The sequence below is a fragment of the Oncorhynchus kisutch genome, linkage group LG8 (assembly GCF_002021735.2).
Source record: "Oncorhynchus kisutch isolate 150728-3 linkage group LG8, Okis_V2, whole genome shotgun sequence".
Lineage (NCBI taxonomy): Eukaryota > Metazoa > Chordata > Actinopteri > Salmoniformes > Salmonidae > Oncorhynchus > Oncorhynchus kisutch.
Window position 1 is genome coordinate 57,997,983 of NC_034181.2, and position 22,475 is coordinate 58,020,457.

Sequence of the window (22,475 nt, forward strand, 5' to 3'; positions counted from 1 at the left end):
ATGGTCATGTACAGGTAGAGATATTGGTGTGCAAAAGAGCAGAAAAGTAAATAAATAAAAACAGTATGGGGATGAGGTAGGTGAAAAAGGGTGGGCTATTTACCAATAGACTATGTACAGCTGCAGCGATCGGTTAGCTGCTCAGATAGCTGATGTTTGAAGTTGGTGAGGGAGATAAAAGTCTCCAACTTCAGTGATTTTTGCAATTCGTTCCAGTCACAGGCAGCAGAGTACTGGAACGAAAGGCGGTCAAATGAGGTTTTGGCTTTAGGGATGATCAGTGAGATACACCTGCTGGAGCGCGTGCTACGGATGGGTGTTGCCATCGTGACCAGTGAGCTGAGATAAGGCGGAGCTTTACCTAGCATGGACTTGTAGATGACCTGGAGCCAGTGGGTCTGGCGACGAATATGTAGCGAGGGCCAGCCGACTAGAGCATACAAATCGCAGTGGTGGGTGGTATAAGGTGCTTTAGTGACAAAACGGATGGCACTGTGATAGACTGCATCCAGTTTGCTGAGTAGAGTGTTGGAAGCCATTTTGTAGATGACATCGCCGAAGTCGAGGATCGGTAGGATAGTCAGTTTTACTAGGGTAAGCTTGGCGGCGTGAGTGAAGGAGGCTTTGTTGCGGAATAGAAAGCCGACTCTTGATTTGATTTTCGATTGGAGATGTTTGATATGAGTCTGGAAGGAGAGTTTGCAGTCTAGCCAGACACCTAGGTACTTATAGACGTCCACATATTCTAGGTCGGAACCATCCAGGGTGGTGGTGCTAGTTGGGCATGCGGGTGCAGGCAGCGACCGGTTGAAAAGCATGCATTTGGTTTTACTAGCGTTTAAGAGCAGTTGGAGGCCACGGAAGGAGTGTTGTATGGCATTGAAGCTTGTTTGGAGGTTAGATAGCACAATGTCCAAAGACGGGCCGAAAGTATATAGAATGGTGTCGTCTGCGTAGAGATGGATCAGGGAATCGCCCGCAGCAAGAGCAACATCATTGATATACACAGAGAAAAGAGTCGGCCCGAGAATTGAACCCTGTGGCACCCCCATAGAGACTGCCAGAGGACCGGACAGCATGCCCTCCGATTTGACACACTGAACTCTGTCTGCAAAGTAATTGGTGAACCAGGCAAGGCAGTCATCCGAAAAACCGAGGCTACTGAGTCTGCCGATAAGAATATGGTGATTGACAGAGTCGAAAGCCTTGGCAAGGTCGATGAAGACGGCTGCACAGTACTGTCTTTTATCGATGGCGGTTATGATATCGTTTAGTACCTTGAGTGTGGCTGAGGTGCACCCATGACCGGCTCGGAAACCAGATTGCACAGCGGAGAAGGTACGGTGGGATTCGAGATGGTCAGTGACCTGTTTGTTGACTTGGCTTTCGAAGACCTTAGATAGGCAGGGCAGGATGGATATAGGTCTGTAACAGTGTGGGTCCAGGGTGTCACCCCCTTTGAAGAGGGGGATGACTGCAGCAGCTTTCCAATCCTTGGGGATCTCAGACGAGATGAAAGAGAGGTTGAACAGGCTGGTAATAGGGGTTGCGACAATGGTGGCAGATAGTTTCAGAAATAGAGGGTCCAGATTGTCATGCCCAGCTGATTTGTACGGGTCCAGGTTTTGCAGCTCTTTCAGAACATCTGCTATCTGGATTTGGGTAAAGGAGAACCTGGAGAGGCTTGGGCGAGGAGCTGCGGGGGGGGCGGAGCTGTTGGCCGAGGTTGAAGTAGCCAGGCGGAAGGCATGGCCAGCCGTTGAGAAATGCTTATTGAAGTTTTCGATAATCATGGATTTATCAGTGGTGACCGTGTTACCTAGCCTCAGTGCAGTGGGCAGCTGGGAGGAGGTGCTCTTGTTCTCCATGGACTTCACAGTGTCCCGGAACTTTTTGGAGTTGGAGCTACAGGATGCAAACTTCTGCCTGAAGAAGCTGGCCTTAGCTTTCCTGACTGACTGCTTGTATTGGTTCCGGACTTCCCTGAACAGTTGCATATCACGGGGACTATTCGATGCTATTGCAGTCCGCCACAGGATGTTTTTGTGCTGGTCGAGGGCAGTCAGGTCTGGGGTGAACCAAGGGCTGTATCTGTTCTTAGTTCTGCATTTTTTGAACGGAGCATGCTTATCTAAAATGGTGAGGAAGTTACTTTTAAAGAATGACCAGGCATCCTCAACTGACGGGATGAGGTCAATGTCCTTCCAGGATACCCGGGCCAGGTCGATTAGAAAGGCCTGCTCACAGAAGTGTTTTAGGGAGCGTTTGACAGTGATGAGCGGTGGTCGTTTGACTGCGGGTCCGTAGCGGATACAGGCAATGAGGCAGTGATCGCTGAGATCCTGGTTGAAGACAGCGGAGGTGTATTTGGAGGGCCAGTTGGTCAGGATGACGTCTATGAGGGTGCCCTCGTTTACAGAGTTAGGGTTGTACCTGGTGGGTTCCTTGATGATTTGTGTGAGATTGAGGGCATCTAGCTTAGATTGTAGGACTGGCGGGGTGTTAAGCATATCCCAGTTTAGGTCACCTAACAGAACAAACTCTGAAGCTAGATGGGGGGCGATCAATTCACAAATGGTGTCCAGGGCACAGCTGGGAGCTGAGGGGGGTCGGTAGCAGGCGGCAACCGTGAGAGACTTATTTCTGGAGAGAGTAATTTTCAAAATTAGTAGTTCGAACTGTTTGGGTATGGACCTGGAAAGTATGACATTACTTTGCAGGCTATCTCTGCAGTAAACTGCAACTCCTCCCCCTTTGGCAGTTCTATCTTGACGGAAGATGTTTTAGTTGGGTATGGAAATCTCTGAATTTTTGGTGGCCTTCCTGGGCCAGGATTCAGACACAGCAAGGACATAAGGTTTAGCAGAGTGTGCTAAAGCAGTGAGTAAGACAAACTGAGGGAGGAGGCTTCTGATGTTGACATGCATGAAACCAAGGTTTTTTCGATCACAGAAGTCAACAAATGAGGGTGCCTGGGGACATGCAGGGCCTGGGTTTACCTCCACATCACCCGCGGAACAGAGAAGGAGTAGTATGAGGGTGCGGCTAAAGGCTATCAAAACTGGTCGCCTAGAGCGTTGGGGACAGAGAATAAGAGGAGCAGGTTTCTGAGCATGGTAGAATATATTCAGGGCATAATGCGCAGACAGGGGTATGGTGGGGTGCGGGTACAGCGGAGGTAAGCCCAGGCACTGGGTGATGATGAGAGAGGTTGTATCTCTGGACATGCTGGTAGTGATGGGTGAGGTCACCGCATGTGTGGGAGGTGGGACAAAGGAGTTATCAGGGGTATGAAGAGTGGAACTAGGGGCTCCATTGTGAACTAAAACAATGATAACTAACCTGAACAACAGTATACAAGGCATATTGACATTTGAGAGAGACATACAGCGAAGCATACAGTAATCACAGGTGTTGAATTGGGAAAGCTAGCTAAAACAGTAGGTGAGACAACAGCTAGCACAACAACAGCAGGTAAAATGGCGTAGACTAGGCAACGGGGCCAACAGATAAAACAAACAAGCAGAATGGAGTACCGTGATTAATGGACAGTCCAGCGTGCATCAGCTATGTAGCCAAGAGATCAGTGTCCAGGGGGCAGCGGTGGATGGGGCAGGGAAGCTGGACTGGCGAGTGTTATCCAGGTTAAAAAAAACAACAATGACTAAATAGCTTGTAGCTAGTTAGCTGGTTAGCTTCTGGAGGTTCTTGAGTGTGTTCTAAAAATAAATAAAAATAATAGCGATTCCGTATCACATTGGGTGAGGCAGGTTTCCGGAAGGTATAAACAAATTAAAAGTCAAAAGAGATAGAAAGTAAATATGGGTCAGGTGAGCGTTTGGGACGCGGCGATTCAGGCGGTTAGCAGGCCTGTGCTAACAAGCTAACAGTTTGTAGGCCTGGGCTAGACAAGGTAGCAGTTAGCGGACCGGAGCTGGACAAGCTAGCAGTTAGCAGGCCGAATTAGCAAGCAGGGAGATAGCGAGGGCTAGAGAGTTAGCCTTTGGGGGACGTCGCGATGGGGTGAGTCTGTTTATTCCTCTTCATGCGGTGACATCGATAGACCGGTCGTGGGCCCGGGTATTGTAGCTCAGGAGTATGCTACGGTGGTAGCGCAGGCCGGGCTAGCTTCAAGCTAAGTGGGTGGAAGGAGTAATCATCCGGGGTTGCGGTTAAGCTAGATAGCTAGTTGTGAAGATCCAGCTGAAAAATGTTCCGTTTGCGGTGGGAATCCGGGGATGAAAAATAAATAGGTCCGTTATGCTCTGGTTAGAGTCGCGTTGTTCGAACTGGCGAGAGCTTTCCGAACTACAGGTTAGCTGATGACCGGTTAGCTGAAGACCGCTAGCATAGCTGGTGGTTAGCTGGCTAGCTTCAGTTGAGGGGTTCCGAAGTAAATATAAATACTTTAGGAAAAATAGCTACATTGGGTGAGGCGGGTAGCAGGAGAGTATTTGGAAGCTTAGGTTTAGCAAAAGGTTTTTAAAGGGATAGCTATGTAAAAAACGAAAAATATGTAAAAAACGAAATATACAGGGACACGACACGACAGGACGACTTACTGCTACGCCATCTTGGAGAGAGACCTCATTTAAACACACTGTATATAGACTTTTTTCTACTGTATTATTGACTGTATGTTTGTTTATTCCATGTGTAACTCTGTGTTGATGTATGTGTCGAACTGCTTTGCTTTATTCTTGGCCAGGTCGCAGTTGTAAATGAGAACTTGTTCTCAACTAGCCTACCTGGTGAAATAAAGGCGAAATATATATATTTTTTAAATGTCATTTCTCTTTGCTTATTTGGGCTGTTACCATAATATGGACTTGGTCTTTTACCAAATAGGGCTATCTTCTGTATACCACCCTTACCTTGTCACTACACAACTGATTGGCTCAAACGCATTAAGAAGGAAAGATATTTCTGACTTGCATTCCAGGTGACAACTGTAACCTTTATTTAACTAGGCAAGTCAGCTAAGAGCAAATTCTTATTTACAATGACTGCCCACCCCGGACAAAACCGGACGACACTGGGCCAATTGTGCACCGCCCTATGGGACTCCCAATCACGGCCGGATGTGATACAGCCTGGATGAAGCTGGTTGAGAGAATACCAGGAATGTGCAAAGCTGTCATCAAGGCAAAGGGTGGCTAATTTCAAGAATCTTAAACATAAAATACATTTGGATTTGTTTAACACTTTTTTGGTTGCTACATGATTGCATATGTGTTATTTCATAGTTTTGATGTCTTCACTATTATTCTACTATGTAGAAAATAGTTTTAAAAAATAAAGAAAAACCTTTGAATTAGTAGGTGTGTCCAATCTTTTGACTGGTACTGTATACCAAATTAGATCACATTCACATTGTCGCTTAACACAAATAAATAGGCCTATTTTAGGATATGAATAGATAGCTTAACCTATAAATGCATGACGTTACCGCCTCGTTTTTCGAGTTGTTAAGTCATGACAAAAGTCAGTCTAAAGAACTATACTTTGAGCTTCTTCTCAACGCTATTGTGTCAATATTTTTATTACACCGAATCAAAGGTGTTGAGACAAATGCAAGCTCCCCACACGTTTGCCGAAGGCCCTGCTGTGCTAATCTTAACGTGGATAGATGGAAATCACAACATAATGCTACAAATGAAGAAACATATCATATATGTACGGTGCATTCAGAAAGTATGCAGACTCCTTGACTTTTTCCACATTTTGTTACGTTACATCCTTATTCTAAAATTGATTAAATTGTTTTGTTTCCTCATCAATCTACACACAATACATAATGACAAAGTAAAAACTGTTTTTTAGAAATATCACATTTACATAAGTATTCAGACCCTTTACTCAGTACTTTATTGAAGCACCTTTATGTAGCGATTACAGCCTCGAGTCTTCTTGGGTATGACGCTACAAGCTTGCCACACCTGTACTTGAGGAGTTTATCCTATTCTTCTCTGCGGATCCTCTCAAGCTCTGTCAGGTTGGATGGGGAGCGTTGCTGCACTGTGTGGACCAACTCCATATTAATGCCCATGATTTTGGAATGAGATGTCCGTCAAGCAAGTGTCCACATACTAATATATATATTAGTACTAATAGTACATACTATATATATATATATATATATATATATATATATATATATATATATATATATATATATATATATATTAGAATGTGGACACTTGCTCTGTGCAAGCCAGTCAAGTTCTTTCACAACGATCTCGACAAACCATTATCAAGCTGAAACAGAATAGGGCCTTCCCCAAACTATTGCCTCAAAGTTGGAACGACAGAATCATCCTAGAATGGCATTGAATGCTATAGCATTAAGATTTCCCTTCAGTTGAACTAAGTGGCCAAACTCTGAAAAACTGCCCCAGATCATTATTCATCCTCTAACAAACTTTACAGTTGGCACTATGCATTCTGGCAGGTAACGTTCTTCCGGCATCCGCCAAACCCAGATTCCTCTGTCAGACTGCCAGATGGTGAAGCGTGATTCATCACTCCAGAGAACAAGTTTCCACTGCCCCAGAGTCCAATGACTGCGAGCTTTACACCATTCCAGCCGACACTTGGCAATGCAACGGATTTGTAAATGTGATCTTAGGCTTGTGTGTGGCTGCTCAGCCATGGAAACCCAAATACGTTGAGTGTTGCAACTGAGGACAGATGATCTTCAGCACTTGGCGGTCCCATTCTGTGAGCTTGTGTGGCACATCACTTTGTGGCGAGCCATTGTTGCTCCTAGACGTTTCCACTTCACAATAACAGTACTTACAGTTGACCAGGGCAGCTCGAACATGGCATACATTTGACGAACTGACTTGTTGGAAAGGTGGCATCCTATGATGGTGCCACATTGAAAGTCCCTTAGTATTAATATGTATTTATTTTTTTTCAGGGGGTGCTGCACAACCCGCAGCACCTCTACTTCCCACAGCTATGCCAGTAGATATTTGAAACAGCAACACTATGACAGTCATTCTAACCACTTTCAGTCCTAGGCCTATTGTGGTTGGAGATATGCACAGCTTCATTCAACTTGTTTCGGTGGTAGCCTAGACCTTAGCCAACTTTCAGATTATTCATTATTATACATTTTGCGGTAATTAAAAGTATTGTATTACTCACTTTACCAACGTATCTACCAGTTGTTACAATGTTTCCAGCAGGGGTTTAATATCTCCCTGTTTGTTATTCTGAGAATATAAATGTATGAGCTCTTCATTATTTCTGCTTTGAGGTATGCACAATTTGTTCTATACTGATTCAGCTAGGAATGTCATGCCATGGTTATGAGTGTAATAGGTCTACTGTGATGTCTTTCGTGTCACTATTTCAAAATTGTATTTTTTTAAATGTTTATATTACCTTTACAGTGGGGCAAAAAAAGTATTTAGTCAGCCACCAATTGTGCATGTTCTCCCACTTAAAAAGATGAGAGAGGCCAGTAATTGTCATCATAGGTACACTTCAACTATGACAGACAAAATGAGAAAAGAAACCCAGAAAATCACATTGTAGGATTTTTAATGAATTTATTTGCAAATTATGGTAGAAAATAAGTACTTGCTTACAGTTTTATTAACTAATAGCAACATAATGTTACGTGCTACCATAAGCTACAGCTGTAGGTTTTCCTTTCATTTGGTTGTATTTCCCTACAGCCTGATTAAACAGCCTGATTAAACAATGGCTCAACCATTGCAGCATAGGCCGTAGTACAGTGGGCTGTTAAGGTTAGTAGGGGTAATAATGAAGGGAAGTTAACCTGTAATTGGAAGCAAAACTCACATTGTAACTATTTCACTTTATTCACCCTGAAAGTTTTTATTTTCATTTGATGTACATTTATTTTGAAGATGAGTTTTGTCTCCATCTCCCTTGAGTGTCCTCGGTTCCCAGGGAGGGCTTTACTTCCATCCGCCTCTTTTGATTGGACGAAGATTTCTAAACCTTGTGTAACCATTCGTACTGTTCTTTTGCACTGTTTGGGTCTGGAAACGTGCGACAGATGCGAAACTGCTTCCATCTGGTATCGCAAGGAAGTGGAAAAGGGGGGTGATTCTACTTAGGCGCCCTCGGCAAGACATCCTGCTTGCATTGCTACTAAGATCTGCAAGCTTCATTTCGTTTCACTAGAAAGCTGGAGAGGACGTGCGTTCCTAAACGGTTGCACCGGATTGTTCGTTGGGGATGCTACGGGTTTATTCCTTTTCTCTTGATACCATACTCGCCCTAGGCGTCTAGTTCCACTGTCTTCACAAACGGTCCACGGTATTTCTCTTATCCAGTGGAACTCACTGGAGGAGAGGCGCTTGGACCAGGAGTGATAACGCAAGGACGGGTCGAGTTGGATGTTCATAGCCATAAAGAAGTGGCCATAGTCTGGAGCTGCTAATGGGACAAGCAGTGGACTGGCAACATTGAGTCTGGTTTCACTCCAAGCAAGGTAAGGGATTTAGCCCATAGTTTTCGATCTATCCATGTATTTTAGTACAGTTGTGTTGTGCAATTTCTGGAGTGATTTCAACTGGAAATTGTGATAGTCCTGCGATTGGACCGGAATTGCTTTTCCAAATTATAAAACCTACCCCTCAGATGCGACATTTTTTATACATTTAATACGTAATCTAAGTGGACTGTGTCCATTGTATGTCCAGCACTTTAAATGCAGTAAATTAGGGATATAGGCGAATAATTTTGATTCTCACCCGGACTGTAAACAAAGCCTATATCGAATTATCTCATGTCGTTCACTTTTTCATACATCCTCCGTTTCTAATCGGTAACCTGTCGGTCCAATGACACATGGACTATTCACGGCTAGTTTGACACGGGTAGGCTGTACTTCATATTTGCGCCCCACCAATCCATTTTCAAGTTTTGTGACGAATAGTGTACACGGTAACTTTCTCTGGAAGTGTAGGGTATACGGGCATACAATTCCTATCAAGAGTTTGTAGTTAAATAGCTAATTGACCTGAATTGGATGGATGGCCAAATATAATTTATTTTCTATTTATTTTAATGCGGGACGATATTACACTTTCTCTCCTGCCTCCATTCATAATACGGTTTTTGTTTTTCGTAATTTATTATATTATATTTTAGAGTCAGTTTAATTTCTTAAATTGTGTATTTTTGTATTTATTGCCCTTTGATAGCAGTCGTTTGAATCTTTAGTTTAGCCTACTTCTGAGTAACAGTTTTAGTGATAACAGGTTGGTGTATCATTTACAGCTGAATACAAACTGAATGGAGCAAAAACAATTTTCCCCTTGTTGCGTCTCTAACCAAGGCGATATAGCCTAGTGCACATTTTCTGCTAAACTACTCAGCAATTCATGTGAAATGTGAATTTCAGAATTCACAGGCATTGTAAAATGTTTTCAATATGTTTTATTCATAGGGAGAAGGTAGCCTAAAGAAATCAGCGTTTGTAGTTGGTCCATTGCATCGACTGTATGTATTCACAGAACCCTCAGTATTCATGTCCACAGCTCAAGATTGCTGCTTTCAAGATGAAAATAATCTCCCCTCCACCCGCTACCCCTCTATATCCCCACCGCACTGTTGCTCAGCGAAATGTCTGCTCTGCTTCCCTTCATGTGCTCCTGTAGGAACCATACTAATTTAACGTTCTCCTTATTGAACATGCTTTTACTGATATTATTGATCTGTGTTATGCCCTAACAAGTCATTGAAAAGAAAGAATGCACATCATAGGGTTTATAATTGAATTAATTGTACTTAATGGTGGTTTTAACCCTCAAATAAATTCCCAATGCTTAATTTGTTAAAACAATAATGAATTAATTTAAAAAAGAAAGTGTAATAATGCTTGATGGTGAAATCTTTTTAGCAGCTCAACCAGAAGTGAATGAGTCACATCAGAGGAGGCTTAGCTCCAATCACAACTCTGAGGCATTGGTGTGTGACTTGACTGCTGAAAATAGTTGACATATACATAGATCAAAGAATCGCATGGATTGCTTCATCGCTTATTCTATAGCCTATTTCAAATTCACTAAAACATTTTAAAATCAGTTAAAAAAATAAAAAAATAATCTGAATCATAGTTAGCCAACCTGTTAACTGTCCAATTCTCTGAATGATCGGTTTAGTTTAGTGACCAGACTTAAATAGTTGAATGACAAAACCGAATGGACCTCGATAACTACAGGTACAGGCAACAGTCTTGAAACCTCCAGAGGAAGAAAATAAATGTTTTCAAGGAATCAATAGAGGGTGCTGTTGTTCTTTGGACAGCTGGCCCGGTTTGCTTACAGTACCTCGGCACTAGTCTCTGAGGGCCACTCAAAAAGATGGAGCGCCACCACTGGTGTTGCCCATGGTCCCAGGGGACGGAGAATTCAATCTAACAGAGGCTCTGGCTAATGCTGTGGCACTTTGTCAGGATTAACATCTTTCAGTGGCTTCTGTTACCTTCGGTGTCACGTTACCACCTTGGAGTTCTGGGGAGGGGAGAAAAATGGGGCACCGGTTTCCTGCTCTGCTCCACGCTGTGCTATTCCTATTCCACATTACTGTGGGTCGATAGAGGAAGAAACTCCATCATTTTCAACGAATAAAGGCATTTGTTATTTTGACTGCCAACTGGAGCTTTTCAATGAGTTATTTTTCTACTTCGGAAAAAAAAGGAAAGACTCAAACGTTTGCCCTTTTTAAAATGTAGACTCCATGCACAGCCATCAGCTAAATGGAAATAAACAGCTCTCAGTTTGCCGACCTTGAGCTGAAAGAAATATTTGAATATTGTCATACATTTTGGCAGTAAAGCACAAAGTCTTGTTTGGCCTTGTGTCTTTTAGTATGGATTCTAATCATAAGGTAGTCTACAAATGACTTGACTTGACAATATGACCATTTTTAAACACACAGTACCTGGATAATTATTAGTGGATGTCACCTAGACCTTGGACCTCCTGGGGGTGCATGGCAGCCTAATTAAGATGTCAAGTTATCTGAATATGTGACCCGTTTTCTTACCCTTCCCTGTTACTGTCCAATAGTATACTGATACGTCTGTGTCCCTCCATCAGAAGCTAGTAGGGGGACAGATTGGATTGAATCACATTCCTCATGTTGTGGGACCTAGATTAGGGTACCCCACCATTTCACAATCCAAGACAGAAGATATTCGGTGTCTACTGCTTGGGCTTCTTTTCATTCCCTGTGCGTTTATGTCGTTTACATGTCGTTCAGGTCATGTGACAGACATTAAGGTCAGGCGACGTGGCTTTTAGGCAGTCATGATATGCTCACGCCATCTATCGCACAGGCAATGGGACATGAAAGCAAGGTATTACAGCATTGCTGGTTGAACATTATCCTTGGCCTTTTTTTTAGATGGACATTTACGGTGACTTTGAGGATGAATTAAGATAGTAATAGTCAAGTAATAGAATAACCACCAGGTCTCATTTAACGAAGCATTCTGGACAAAGAATAATCTTGAATAGTGTTTATATCTATTTCCATAAACTAATTACAGCATCGATAGTGGGTGGACATATTCGAGATTTAATAAACAGTTACAGAATTATGCAGTACTAATATTGCTTGACACTGATGAAAGTAGGACCGTGGCTTAGTTTATTCAAAGCTGTCCTTGTTGTTGCACTTCGCATATTGCTGGGTAAATCGCTATGTGGGCGCACAGAACACTGTCACTTACCCTCAGGAGCATCATTGATAATGATTTCATGTTCAAGCGATATTAACATGACTTATTTCTACTTATGTACATACTTGTTGTGTTGCTGAATAAGACAATCATAACACATGTAGGAATGTCCAAGTAAATTACATAAATTACACCTTTGTACAAGAAAAACAGGAGCACTTGGCCTTGTAGACTTGACCCTGAGTGTGTAAAGATACTTACTGCAAGACCAGAACACCATGTTCCATCCATGCCACCTTTAGTGTATAACATTGTAACCTGAAAGGACTCTTCGTAAGGCCATATCAAGTATTTCGTTTCTATCTTCACCCTTAAGTGCAAGGCTATGTGTGAGTCAATGTCTATTTCAAGGGTGTCAACATGGAGGCCACCTTCTCCTTGGGGTGCCTTTTCATGACAGTAACTTGTGTAGAAATATGTTTTGCTTTCTAACATTGTATTGTAATGCAATGCGTCTGATTAACATACCGCCGGAGGAGTCCTAATTAAGCAATAAGGCCCGAGGAGGTGTGGTATATGGCCAATATATCACGGCTAAGCACTGTTCTTACCCACGACACAACGCGGAGTGCCTGGACACTGCCCTTAGCCGTGGTATATTGGCCATATATCACAAGCCCCGAGGAGCCTTATTGCTATTATAAACTGGTTACCAAATCAAATCACATTTTATTGGTCACATACATATGGTTAGCAGATGTTTATGCGAGTGTTGCGAAATACTTGTGCTTCTAGTTCCGACTACGCAGTAAACATCTAACAAGTAATCGAACAAATTCACAACAACTACCTTACATACACAAGTACACACACGTAAAGGGATGAATAATAATATGTACATATAAATATATGGATGAGCGATGGCGTGCGGCATAGTCAAGATGCAGTAGATGGTATAGAATACAGTATATACATATGAGATGAGTAATGTAGGATATGTACACATTATCACATAAACAAGTGATACCTCTATGTAAACATTATTAAAGTGACATCATTTAAAGTGACTACTGATACCTTTATTAAGTCCGTAATTAGATAATTTACTGCTCTAACGTAATTAGAGCAGTACAACTAAACTTTTTGTCATACCAGCCAATCAGAATTCAGGGCTCAAACCACCCAGTTTATAATACTCTCTGGAGCTTGTGTATAGAAGGGTAGCTTTGAAAGTGCACGGGAATATGTCACGCCTTATTGCTGGTGATCAACTCTGAAGCTGTGCACAAGCTGTGTGTATGATATGAGCATCAGCATCTATGTGAGTGTGGATATGTGGACACATGCTCAAACTGTGTCCATATGCGTGTCAAAAGCACAAGCTTTAACATTACTGAAGGCCAACATGCCAAATGCTGCATGTAAGCTTAACTGATTATGGGGTTGATTTAGGTAGGGCCTCATTTACAGTACCAGTGTTGCAGTCTGAATTATCCACTCATTAAAACAGGCCTCTCAGGAACATTCTAATGCCTTTATTAACCTTGCTGTTTCCTGGAGGGGACATGTTGGCTGAACTGGATTGGATGTCTGGCAGCAGCACGCACAGTCTTTCTCTGATGTACCATTCACACTTGGATCAAATGGCGTATTATCATATTGCTTTTCTTTAAGCTTGATGCTTGTCATATGATGTTCTAACAAATTTCCCCTCATAACTTCTGTGTCTATACATTTTTGGATCACATGCACTTGGGAAAAGGGGGTAAAAGTCACACAAAAATGATACAATTCCATAATCGTTTGAGAATGGCAAGTTTTGTACTGTACATTTGCTCTGAGTATCTTTTGTCAACTGGAAGGCTTTTTGTCAAGAGAGGGTTTGGCTGAATTTCACCCTGACCTTCGAAAACCTAATGACAGACTTTCCTATTACATTTACATTCTAGTCATTTAGAAGACTCTTTTATCCAGAGCGACGGTTAGTGCATTCTTCTTAATAGACAATGGTGGAGACAGTATCTATCTTTAACATCCTTGGCAGGCTAAGGCTACTAATGTATAACTCTGCAATCAGCTTGTGCTGCACAATATATCTGCATTCTTTCAACATTCTTTGACGCTTCATCTATCTTCCCTCTTTCATGTAAGGACACAATGTGGATTCAGGGCAGGCTCTTTGTTGTGTAAGAATGCGCCTGCTCATGGAGAAACTGTCATGGGATATACAGTGCATTCGGAAAGTATTCAGACCCCTTGACTTTTTCCAAGATTTGTTACGTTACAGCCTTATTCTAAAATGGATTCAATTGTTGTTTCCCTCATGAATCTACACACAATACCCCCATAAGGACGAAGCAAAAACAGGTTTTAAGAAATGTTTGAATTATAATAAAATAATAAAAAAATGAAATATCACATTTATATAAGTATTCAGACCCTTAACTCAGCACTTTGTTGAAACACCTTTGGCAGTGATTACAGCCTCGAGTCTTAGGTATGACGCTACAAGGTTGGCACACCTGTATTTGGGGACTTTCTCCCATTCTTCTATGCAGATCCTTTCAAGCTCTGTCAGGTTTGATGGGTAGCGTCGCTGCACAGCAGGCAACATCCACACTGAGCTAAAGGGTAGAGCTGCCGCTTTCAAGGAGCGGGACTCTAACCCGAAAGCTTATAAGAAATCCCACTATGCCCTCCGACGAACCATCAAACAGGCAAAGCATCAATACAGGACTAAGATCGAATCGTACTACACCGGCTCGGTTGCACGTCGGATGTGGCAGGGCTTTCAAACTATTACAGACTACAAAGGGTAGTACAGCCGAGAGCTGCCCAGTGACACGAGCCTACCAGATGAGCATAATTACTTCTATGCTCACTTCGAGGCAAGTAACACTGAAACATGCATGACAGCATCAGCTGTTCCGGACGACTGCGTGTTCACGCTCTCCGCAGCCGATGTGAGTAAGACCTATACACAGGTCAACATTCACAAGGCTGCAGGGCCAGATGGATTACCAGGACGTGTACTGTGAGTGTGCGCTGACCAACTGGCAAGTGTCCTCACTGACATTTTCAACTTCTCCCGGTCTCAGTCTGTAATACCAACATGTTTCAAGCATACCACCATGGTCCCTGTGCCCAAGAACACTAAGGTAACCTGCCTAAATGACTACCGACCCGTAGCACTCACGTCTGTAGCCATGAAGTGCTTTGAAAAGCTGGTCATGGCTCACATTATCCCAGAAAACCTAGACCCACTCCAATTTTCATACCGCCCCAACAGATCCACAGATGATGCAATCTCTATTGCACTCCACTCCTGGACAAAAGGAACACCTACATATGTGAGAATACTATTCATTGACTACAGCTCAGCGTTCCACACCATAGTTAGACCCTGGGACTAAACACCTCCCTCTGCAACTGGATGTTGGACTTCCTGACGGGCCGCCCCCAGGTGGTAAGAGTAGGTAACAACACATCCGCCATGCTGATCCTCAACATGGGGTCCCTTAAGGGGTGTGTGCTCAGTCCCCTCCTGTCCTCCCTGTTCACGCATGACTGCACGGCCAGGCACGACTTCAACACCATCATTAAGTTTGCAGATGACACAACAGTGGTAGGCCTGATCACCGACCACGATGAGACAGCCTATAGGGAGGAGGTCAGAGACCTGACCATGTGGTGCAAGTACCACAACCTCTCCCTCAATGTGATCAAGATAAAGGAGATGATTTTGGACTCCAGAAAAATAAGGAACGAGCACACCTCCATTCTCATCGACGGGGCTATAGTAGAGCAGGTTGAGAGCTTCAAGTTCCTTGGTGTTCACATCACCATCAAACTAACATGGTCCAAGCACACCAAGACAGTCGTGAAGAGGGCATGAGACTGAAAATATTTGGCATGGGTCCTCAGATCCTCAAAAGGTTCTACAGCTGCACCATCGAGAGCATCCTGACATGTTTGATAATTGCCTGATATGGAAACTGCTTGGCCTCCGACCGCAAGGCGCTACAGAGGATAGTGAGTATGGCCTAGTACATCACCGGGGCCAAGCTTCCATGACCTCTATACCAGGCGTTGTCAGAGGAAGGTCCTAAAAATTGTCAAAGACTCCAGCCACCCTAGTCATAGACTGTTCTCTCTGCTACCACATGGCAAGTGGTACCGGAGCGCCAAGTCTAGGTCCAAGAGGTTTATAAACAGCTTCTACCCCCAAGCCATAAGACTCCTGAACATCTAATCAAATGGCTACCCCAGACTATTTGCATTGCCCCCCCCCCCTTTACTAATAACTCTGTTATTATCTATGCATAGTCACCTTAATAACTCGACCTACATGTACATATTACCTCAATTACCTCGTCTAACCGGTTCCCCTGTACTGGTACCCCCTGTAAATATACCCTCACTATTGTTATTTTAATAATGCTCTTTCATTATTTGTTACTTTTATTTCTTCATTTTTTTCTGGTATTTCTCTTAAAATTGCATTGTTGGTTAAGAGCTTGTAAGTAAGCATTTCACTGTACGTTCCACACATGTTGTATTCGGCGCATGTGACAAACACATTTTGATTTGATTGATGTTCAGGTCTATCCAGAGATGTTCGATTGGGTTCAAGTCTGTGCTCTGGCTGGGCTGCTCAAGGACTTTCAGAGACTTGTCACAAAGCCACTTTTGCATTGTCTTGGCTGTGTGTTTGGCATTCAGGCCAATGAGTTCAATCTTGGTTTCATCAGACCAGAAATCCTTGTTTCTCTAAAAGTCCTTTAAGTGCCATTTAGCAAACTCCAAGCGGGCTGTCATGTAGGTTTGCACAATTTGGGGAATATTCAGAGGTGGAAACTTTCTGTGGGAATTAACAGGAATATATGGGAATATATGGGAATTAACGGAAATATATGCAAATTAATATTAATAGCATTTAAATGTAGACGTTTTTTGCATTGGATATATTTACCATATCATATGGAGACAGAAACCTAAACCTTTTACCTTATCAAAAGTAGACATAATTGCAAATTATTAAATACTTCCAATAGAAAAACATATATGTATTTTTAGTTGAACTGTAATGAAATTAGTTGACTCTTCACATGGGATGATTTCACTGAACAACAAAAGAAAGGGAATATTGAATGATCCCCAATGATCCTTCTCATCTCCCAAAAACGTTTTCAATATACATCTGTAAAATGATAGTGTAGAAACTAAAGCTTCCTCTCAGGCTTCCATGTCTTCTCCCTGGACCTCCTCAATGTCCACCTCTTGAACATCAGACTCTGAGGCCTCATCACTGTCACTTTCCAACTTTGTTGAGGATGGCTCACTGTCAGGCTCAATTAGCCTCAAATTTGCCATGGATGGCCACCAATTTTTCAACCCTTGTATTGGTCAGCCTGTTGCGTGCTTTGGTGTGCTGTGTGTTCCCAAACAAGGACCAGTTGCACTCTGAGGCGGCTGATGTTGGTGGGATTTGGAGGATGATGGAGGCAACAGGGGAAAGAGCCTCAGATCCACAAAGTCCCTTCCACCAGGTGGCTGATGAGATATGTTGGCATGACTGCCATATCCCATCTCCATCTCAAAGCCCTTGCTTGGAAGTATACTTCGCCAGACTGCCAAGAACCTTGCGCTTATCCAGGCCAAGGTGGCGAGACATGGTAGTGATGACAACATAGGCCTTGTTGATCTCTGCACCAGACAGGATGCTCTTGCCAGCATACTTGGGGTCCAACATGCACACTGAGGTGTGTATGGGCTTCAGGCAGAAGTCTTCACACTTGTTGATGTATTTCAGAACTGCTGTTTCCTCTGCTTGGCGCAACAGTGAAGTGGGCAAGGCAGTACAGATCTCTTCTCTTACATCTGCAAGCAGAGTCTGAACATCAGACAGGATGGCATTGTCTCCCTCAATCCGTGCAATGGCTACTGCTATAGGTTTCAGTAGTTTCAGGCTGCTTACCACTCTCTCCCAAAATAAATCATCCAGGAGGATCCTCTTGATAGGGCTGTCCATATTGGCAGACTGTGATATGGCCATTTCTTGGAGAGACTACTCCCCCTCCACACCCCAATGGGTGTGGTGCTCTTATTCTTCTTACTTTGCTTGGTGAGGTAGATTGCTGCTATAACTTGATGACCCTTCACATGCGTAACCATTTCCTTGGCTCTCTTGTAGAGTGTATCCATTGTTTTCAGTGCCATGATGTCATTGAGGAGCAGATTCAATGCACGAGCAGCACAGCCAATGGGTGTGATTTGAGGAGTGTAGGACTCCTCCACTTTAGACCAAGCAGCCTTCATGTTCACAGCATTGTCTGTCACCAGTGCAAATACCTTCAGTGGTCCAAGGTCATTGATGACTGCCTTCAGATCATCTGCAATGTAGAGACCGGTGTGTCTGTTGCCCATTGTGTCTGTGCTCTTGTAGAATATTGGTTGAGGGGTGGAGATGTAGTTAAGTGTTCCTTGCCCACAAACATTTGACCACCCATCAGAGATGATTGCAATACAGTCTGCTTTCTCTATGATTTGCTTGACCTTTACTTGAACTCTGTTGAACTATGCATCCAGAAAATTAGTAGATAAAGCATGTCTGGTTGGAGGGGTGTATGTTGGGTGAAGAACATTCAGAAATCTCTTCCAATACACATTGCCTGAGGTAAACCAGTTGCATGCACAGCTCAAGCAAGACATACATCAGCATTTCTCAGAATACATTCCTCCATTGAGTCAAAAAAAAACTTGATTCCAGGAGGAACATGAGCTGTTGCTATTGATTAGGTGTCTGATTCATGATTTTCACCTCTAATAGAAGTAGAGGGACTTTTGGTCAGATGTTGCTTCTTGTGAGCACTGAGGAACTTTATGCACTTGGCCAGATGATTCTGCATCTTTTTTTGCATTCTTCACATATGATTTGGCACAGTATTTGCAAATGTACACAGCTTTTCCTTCTACATTAGGTGTAGTGAAATGTCTCCACAGATCATATAGTGCCTGTGGCATTTTCCAGTAAAGATTATAATTTTTTTGGTAAAAAAATAAATAAATCCATGTACAGATAAATAGTTAAGCAGTTAGATTAAACAACACATTTGTAAGATAAATGTTCTAAAATGAAACATGAATGGAAACAGGTGAATTAACACTCCTCAGTTAGCAGGCTCACGCAAGCTAAAACCCACATGGAAGCAAAAACTAATTTGCAGAAATTGTTATCAAGTTAGAAATGATTTAAATGCACTTTGCTGTAGGACTGCTATTTACTAGTTAACAAAAAATCATGTATGTCCTATAAAATATATTCACCCCACCCAGTATTGTAATCGAAACTTACCAGAAAGCATGCAGTCCTTGGCTCAGACAGTGTAGTAGTGTGGGCTCAATAGCATCTCATTAGTGTGCAAGATCTTGAGAATCAGCTGGAAGAGTGCACTGCACATGTGATGGAAGAATGCGCTGTGTATGCAGAGGGTTGCAATTCCATTGAATTGGGGATAGTTGAACCAAAAAATGCCGCAAGACCAGAATTGCCTTATGTGTATCCCACAAGAAAAGGTTCACTGTTATAAACTAACTTTTCTGATGATTGTAAGTAAAATTACCCAAATTCCCGGGCTTAACTTTGCAACTCCACTGTCATGTGTGTTTACTGAGGAGTGGCTTCCATCTGGCCACTCTACCTTATAGGCCTGATTGGTGTAGTGCTGCAGAGATGGTTGTATTTCTGGAAGGTTCTCCCATCTCTGGAAGGTTCTCCCATCTCTGAAACTCTGGAGCTCTATCAGTGTCCATCCCCCAATTACTCAGTTTGGGAGGGTGGCCAGCTTGGTGGTTCCAAACTTCTTACATTTAAGAATGATGGAGGCCACTGTGTTCTCTGGGACCTTCAATACTGCAGAAATGTTTTGGTACCCTTCCCCAGATCTGTGCCTCGACACAATCTTAGTCTCGGAGCTCGATGGACAATTCCTTCGACCTCATGGCTTGGTTTTTGCTCTTACATGCACTGTCAACTGTGGGACCCTATATAGACAGGTGTGTGCCTTTCCAAATCATGTCCAATCAATTGAATTTACAATCAAGTTGTAGAAACATCTCAAGGATTATCAATGGAAACAGGATGCCCCTGAGCTCAATTTTGAGTCTCATAGCAAAGGGGTTGAATACTTCTGTATATAAGGAATTTCTGTTTTAGTTTTTTTCATGTGCAATAAAATCTAAAAGCCTTTTTCATTATGGGGTATTGTGTGCAGATTGATGAGGATTTTTTTTATTTAATACATTTTAGAATAGGCTGTAACGTAACAAAATGTGGAAAAGGGGAAGGAGTCTGAATACTTTCCGAATGCACTGTATGTACATATCTGTACCACAGCTGAAGTCACTACCACTATTTTTTGTCTTCCAAGAAAAAGACAATAGGCATTGACAATATTCTCTGATATATTATGCTTGCATCCCACCACTAGTCCATGAATAAAAAATGTAAGGTACGAATGTACGCAATACGTCCTGTATTTTCAGTTCAAACTTGATTCCTAAATCGATTTTCTCATGGCATAATCGAAAGACACTGCTTTGAGAAGAGCCATGGACAAGCTGACCTTTTAAAATTAAACACAGTCCATAAGAGATTTAGCTTCAATATACTGTATGGTAATATGGCTGAGTTCTCTCCCAGGCCTTAGGATACCTTCTTAGCCCTACTTTCCTGAGAGCAGAGGTGACTAGCATTCCATTTCAAAAATTATAAAAGTGTATATGCTGTTTGTTGGGTATAGCCGGTTTGTTTTTCACTGACAACTGACAGTCACTGCATGGTGCATTTCTGCACTGTTGCTCCAATTCATTAGCAGACGTGTCGTGCATAATTGTGCTAGGACTTTGCACTTGACATCTAATGCCATTGTACTGTAGGTTAAATAAGCAAGGGCGCTGAGGGGAGCGAGGGAAGGGCCAAATAAAGGAGCTAGCTGAACAATGGTGCTTTTGACATTTTTAATAAGATACTATTGCACAGAGCATTCCATTCATTCAGCCAGCTATGCAGTATGTCATTACGGTGTTGGTTTACTATGGAGAGGCTGACAGCTAAAACTATACAGAAAGTACTGTTGCATTGACCTAAGACCGAAGTATAAATGCAGACCCCTGGTTGAAAACAATCATCTTAAGGATCTCGGAGGTGCACCTTGTAATCAACCTCAACACTTACTTTCATTTTTAGCCTTGTAAGGGGGGTGGAGGAGGAATTGATTAGCAATGACAGGCTCCATTACACCCACTCTACATCTGCAATAACCCTAATTGTTGGTTGCCCCTACACCAGCCCAGTCAACTACAGAAAGCACCTAAACAGAAAGAGCTCAAAGGGGAAAGTGTTTCTGTTTAAAAGGAACCACTAAGATGGAACACACAGTCACTAACTGTACAGCCCATCCTCCCCCGTGCTCTAATGCTAAGATAACATCTTTTTGATTTATAAATCACCCGTAGTCTGCAATCAGAGTGCTAAGAGCACCGGGTTCATTCAGTATTTGCTGGCATATGGTGACACATTTGCATAATCAGCTAATGCATACTCTAGCTTTCTTCCTTTTATCCTTTGCTGTGCCTATTGGCAGTGTGAGATTCAGGGCAATTAAACTTTGCAGAGATGTGCACTCATCGTTATATGGTCTAATTATAAGTCTTGGAGGATTATGAAAGAATGAATGAAACCGAACTGAGAATCACAACCTGCTTGTTGTTCAAATTTTTGTTGATGTGTAGCTATTCGAAAGTTGTGTCTGTAGATATGAAAAGAGACCATGTTAATCATGGATGCATATTCCATCTTTGAATGTGTATCAGTTGCTTCAGCAGCCTGTGAAATTAGCTGAATTTAGTAAAGTAACAGAGAATGGCAGGTGGAAATAACAGTGTTTCACAGTGTCTGGTTCTTTTGCATTCGTTTGTATGTAGTTTTGAATGAGATGCTGGCTTATATTTGGAAAAGTCCTCCCATACTGTCTGAAAACACTTTGAAAAGGGTCTTATTTTCTCCAACTTTCTGGGCTACTCCGTGGGAGGTACTGTAGCTAGGATTAATAATGTGTTTCTCTGGGGAAAGCAGGGTTTTGAGAGTAACATTGGAAACACAATACAATGTATGAAATTGGATTGGAAGCTTGATAGATTGAGACTGTAAGAGGCAACACATATTTCAATAGGCCTTTTCATTTTCACTGTCCTTATTTTCTTCATTGTGTCTGTTTATTAGGTACACCCATTGTACAGGGTCGGACCCCCCTTTGCCTCCAGAACTGGCATTCCACAAGGTGTCTCAAACGTTCCGCAGGGATGTTGGTCCATGCTGACGTGATGGCATCAAGCAGTTGCTGCAGATTTAATGGCGGTACATTCATGCTGCAAACAGCCCGTTCCATCTCATCCCGAAGATGCGCTATGGGGTTGAGGTCTGTGTCCTGCGCAGGCCACTCAAGTAAACTGAACTCACTGTCATGTTCCAGGCAATGTTTTTCCACTCCTCAATTGCCCAGTGTTGGTGATCGCATGCCCACTGGAGCCTCTTCTTCTTGTTTTAAAGCTGATAGGAGTGGAACGTGGTGTGGTCGTCAGCTGCAGTAGTTCATCTGTGACAAGGACCAACGAGCTTCTGCACACCACTGTGCTGTTATTTGTCTGTTTGTAGCCCGCTTGCACGATTCTTGCCATTCTACTACGACCTCTCTGATCAACGAGCAGTTTTCGCCCACTGGACTGCCACTGACTGGACGTTTTT

At 42.7% G+C, this 22,475-nt stretch overlaps 1 protein-coding gene across 1 annotated transcript in view; it reads left to right on the forward strand.

The window, feature by feature from the left end:
* Window positions 1–7,988: 7,988 nt before the first annotated feature.
* The window catches only part of LOC109895498 (cadherin-11-like), a 75,223-nt gene continuing 60,736 nt past the window's right edge, over window positions 7,989–22,475 (forward strand). Inside the window, exon 1 of the mRNA XM_020489212.2 lies at window positions 7,989–8,473. The gene's annotated coding sequence lies outside the window, so the exon portion shown is untranslated. The remainder of the gene's footprint in view (window positions 8,474–22,475) is intronic.